Below are 4,839 nucleotides of genomic sequence, written 5' to 3' on the forward strand. Positions count from 1 at the left end.
CCTACCTGGTTAAATAAAGGTGAAATAAAAATAAATAAAATGTTCACATTATTTGATGTGTTATATCATCATTTACAATGCTTATTGCTTCTGCATTGCTTTACGTTACAGAAAAGTATATACACTGCTCAAAAAAAGGGAACACTAAAATAACACATCCTAGATCTGAATGAATTACATATTCTTATTAAATACTTTTTTCTTTACATAGTTGAATGTGCTGACAACAAAATCACACAAAAATTATCAATGGAAATCAAATTTATCAACCCATGGCGGTCTGGATTTGGAGTCACACTCAAAATTAAAGTGGAAAACCACACTACAGGCTGATCCAACTTTGATGTAATGTCCTTAAAACAAGTCAAAATGAGGCTCAGTAGTGTGTGTGGCCTCAACGTGCCTGTATGACCTCCCTACAACGCCTGGGCTTGCTCCTGATGAGGTGGTGGATGGTCTCCTGAGGGATCTCCTCCCAGACCTGGACTAAAACATCCGATCTCATCTCGGTACCTAATGGCAGTCAGGCTACCTCTGGCGAGCACATGGAGGGCTGTGCGGCCCCCCAAAGAAATGCCACCCCACACCATGACTGACCCACCGCCAAACCGGTCATGCTGGAGGATGTTGCAGGCAGCAGAACGTTCTCCACGGCGTCTCCAGACTGTCACATCTGTCACATGTGCTCAGTGTGAACCTGCTTTCATCTGTGAAGAGCACAGGGCGCCAGTGGCGAATTTGCCAATCTTGGTGTTCTCTGGCAAATGCCAAACGTCGTGCACGGGGTTGGTCTGTAAGCACAACCCCCACCTGTGTACGTCATTCCACCCTCATGGAGTCTGTTTCTGACCGTTTGAGCAGACACATGCACATTTGTGGCCTGCTGGAGGTCATTTTGCAGGGTTCTGGCAGTGCTCCAGACAGTTTGTCCAGACCTGGACAGTTTGATTTCACAGAAGTGTGATTGACTTGGAGTTACATTGTGTTGTTTAAGTGTTCCCTTTATTTTTTTGAGCAGTGTATTATACACATATATTTTATTTTAGACTTTACAAAAACATATTTTTGTGCTTTTTGGATTTCCAACATTTACTTACTGTACAAACAAGTATTTTTTATACATGTATATATATTTTAACAATAAAAAAAAATGTTTTTTTCATAGACAGAACAAACTATATTTAGATGCATTTTGATATCCTAAATGTCAATATTTTTATTTTCTGTGTCACTTGTTTATGCCCATTTAAGTACATCCTGTATATGTTACCCTTCCAATGAGCTTATCATGTAAACTACAACGCGAAAAGTACGGTTTACTTCACTTTAAATCATGTTAGCACAGGTAACAGCCGTTTACAGTCTTTCTTTAGTTTTTCATTCTTACTCTTCCCAATTTACTTCAACTATATTTCTTTATTTCCCATGGGCTTCACCAGAGTACCCCCTAGTGGCTGGAATACAACTGTATTAAGCCCCTTACATATACACCCCCCTGCAAAACGAAATGTTGTCCCAGTTAGTAGTATCCAAACTGATATGCCATTTATAATTTAAAAAAACCCAGCGTTTATAATTTGAGATTCCTGGCTGCTGTAGTGTTGTGGTTTCTTGCAGGTAACCTGCTGTTCCTGGCTGTGGTCAGCCATTTTGGGGCGACGCTGCACCGGCCCAGGCTCATTGCTATGGGCTGTTTCCTCATGGCTGTAGGATCCTTCCTCACAGACCTGCCACACTTCTTCATGGGACGGTAAAACAACTGAAATACTGGTTAAACTTGTACTTGTAGAGGTACTCCAATGCGGAGGATAGTTTCACTTTAGAAATAAAGAAATGTATCCAGTTGTTGATTAATCTCAGTTAACTTAGAACTAAAGTCTTGCGTAATTGGTCAGCTGCTTGATTATGTTTTGGGGCCATACATGTTATTAAGACAAGGGATTAAGAGGTGCTTTAACGGTGACGTGGTAAGGTTGGACCCAAGTGCAGAGAAGAGACCAGAAGATGAAGCAGTGGTTCCAACCAGTGTCTCCACCCCTCAAGGGCCCACTTAACTGCCAAAAGCTCCCGGTTACCTATATTGTAGTTGCATTCCGCTGGCGAGAACCGTTTGGAGAGAAAGGCGCATGGGTGCAGTTCCTTGTCCTCCTCTTTCCACTGTGAAAGTTTCGCACCAGCTCCGGTGTCCGAGGTGTCCACCTCTACCACAAAGGGGCGAGTAGGATCAGGATGAACGAGGATGGGTCAGGAGGTGAAACGTCCCTTGAACTCTATGAATGCCCTGTCAGCCTCGGGATTCCTGCAAAAACCTGCTTGAGTGAGGTGGGACAGGGCCGTATGTGTTCCGGGAAGGGTTTTTGGAGAAGATCAGGATGTCGTCGAGGTAAACAAAGACGAACCGATCCAACAAATCCCTAAGAGTGTCATTGATCAATGCTTGAAAGGCATAAGTTATTTTCAACCATTAACTGGGACCTTGTTGAGGCCTTATCTAAGTTAGTAATTGCTGATTGACAATAAAGTATTATATTGATGTTTGGAAAATATATGGTATGCAATTCCTATGTAGAGAAGGTTCTCTCTGGTAGTTGTTCAATATGACTTCAACTTTTACAGGGCACTCTTGTAAAGTAAATGTTTAATCTCAGTGTGACGCTCAAACGCTGTTTAAATGAAAGTTTAATAAAAATACAAAAACATCAACACAAACACAGGATATGGGGTACACATGATATCACATCATTACATACTTGGCCCTACTGCACCTGCATTACAGCACCATTCCAGCATCTGGAATTGACTCAACATGTTTGAGGTGGGGGATCAATACATGTGGGGGAAGAGGTGTCTGTCGAATGTATGATTCTGAGTTCATTGTGTGTGGGGGGCATCCATGTTTGTGTCCGTACTCTGAGGTGCGTTTGAATATGAATGAGCAGCAGTGTTGCGATACTTAATGATCATTTTTCACTGTCTTCAACCCTCAAGAACCAGGGTGAGTCTGGGTCACCCTTTTACTGGGCAAACACAACTTGCATATCATCATAGACTAGGCCGAAACGTTAATCTTTTAAGCTTGCTTGAATAAAACAATGCATTTTTTATAGTGAGCAAGAATTGGGCTTTTTCCTTTTCTATGATGATTCAAATTTTTAGTTGCACCTCAACTCAACGTTGGTTGAGTGCCCTCTGTTTTTTTGTTGTCAAATAATACCTTTGTTTTTAAATGTACAAGTTAATTATTAAAAGCATTAAATTGGGATGTTTTCCACTTATTTACACAACCTACTCCACACTTGCAAAGTGAAAGTTTATAGACAGTAGTAAACAGAAGAAAAGCAGAATTGAGTCCAATTATAATTTAATAATTTAATGGTCTATGGTTCAATCCCATTTCTGAAGGTCTGATGAATAATTCATATTGTTCCTCCTCTTCCTTGTGGCAGGCGCAGCAGCACACTGCCCTCCAAAGCCTGCAAAATAATCGCCGGACTGCCCCTTTCCTAGCTCTGCATGGAACATCCAGTGTTGGTGACGTGTGGGGTGACATCCGGGATGACCACAGCAACATCCTCTGGAAAGGGAAAAAAGAGGAACAGAATGAAAACAAATGCAAACCGTAGCTTCTAAACACTGGCCAGTTGAAAGGTTCTACTAAGATGTCATTACAAACGGCACCTGCCGGAGTGCTCTCTAAGTGTTACTCACCTGCATGGATGTCAGCTGGCAGAGTGGCGGAGACGGCCATCGTGAGAGTCCTTTCTTCAGGTGTGACGTCCACAACCTCCAAGAGGGAAGAGATGGGCTCTGCCTCTATTAGGGGTGATGTCCACAACATTCAGGTGGGAAGAAGCCGGGTCTGCCTCTGTATTAGAGGCGATGTCCACAACATTCAGGTGGGAAGAAGCCGGGTCTGCCTCTGTGTTACAGGTGATGTCCACAACATTCAGGTGGGAAGAAGCAGGGTCTGCCTCTGTGTTACAGGTGATGTCCACAACATTCAGGTGGGAAGAACCCGGGTCTGCCTCTGTTACAGGTGATGTCCACAACATTCAGGTGGAAAGAAGCCGGATCTGCCTCTGTGTTAGGGGTGATGTCTAACTATGTTAAGAGAGAAATATAATGTTAGTTTTGGTTAGATTTGTTTCCTGAAGTGCTCAGTGGGATAATGGTTACAGCCTTTTTTTAAATCAATGTTGTAAAACCATGTTTGAACACTAGATGGCATACTTGAGTTCTCTCACCCAGGAACACAGAGGTCAGTCTTCGTATGACAGGAAGTCCATTAGACCAATATTAGTTCCCAACCTCTAGGTGGGAAGAAGCCGGGTCTGTGTTATGGGTGACAACAACAATCCTGATGAGCTCTACTACTACAAGGCACCAAGATGTCATCAGAACAGGCGTCTGTCAGAGTGCTCTCTATCATTGCTACTCACCTGCTTGGATGTCAGCTGGTAGTGTGGTGGAAACGGCCACCGCTAGGACAGGGGGGACTGCTATGGTGGCTGCAGGGGGCTGGAAGCAGCTCTGCACCTCGTCCGCCACAAAGGCACAAACAGAGCTCATATAAGGTGTGAGACCGTGCTACGAAATACCATATCATGTGCTTTCAGAAGGGCCTCTCGCAACATTTCACAACTGCTCATGCCTCACAATTTGCAAGTGATATTAAGATCTCTTATAACCACATTCTCTAAACTGTCTTGAAATGCAACTCTCTTTCTGTTGTTTATGTTTTTGTGGGATGAATCTTACCTGTTTATTGTAATATGTTTCCCCCCATCAGGACTGCAGAGTCTGAAAATAAAGGCTGCTTCTACAAAATTCCTTTGAAGA

At 43.0% G+C, this 4,839-nt stretch overlaps 1 long non-coding RNA gene across 1 annotated transcript; it reads right to left on the reverse strand.

Moving 5' to 3' along the window:
- Nucleotides 1-4,030: 4,030 nt before the first annotated feature.
- On the reverse strand, nucleotides 4,031-4,638 carry LOC139406933 (uncharacterized). The gene is made up of 3 exons (XR_011634042.1): nucleotides 4,440-4,638; nucleotides 4,245-4,331; nucleotides 4,031-4,101 (listed from the first exon to the last, which is right to left on the reverse strand). It is a non-coding gene; the product is annotated as an uncharacterized lncRNA (long non-coding RNA).
- Nucleotides 4,639-4,839: the final 201 nt, after the last annotated feature.

The sequence above is a fragment of the Oncorhynchus clarkii genome, chromosome 4, assembly GCF_045791955.1.
Source record: "Oncorhynchus clarkii lewisi isolate Uvic-CL-2024 chromosome 4, UVic_Ocla_1.0, whole genome shotgun sequence".
Classification (NCBI taxonomy): domain Eukaryota; kingdom Metazoa; phylum Chordata; class Actinopteri; order Salmoniformes; family Salmonidae; genus Oncorhynchus; species Oncorhynchus clarkii.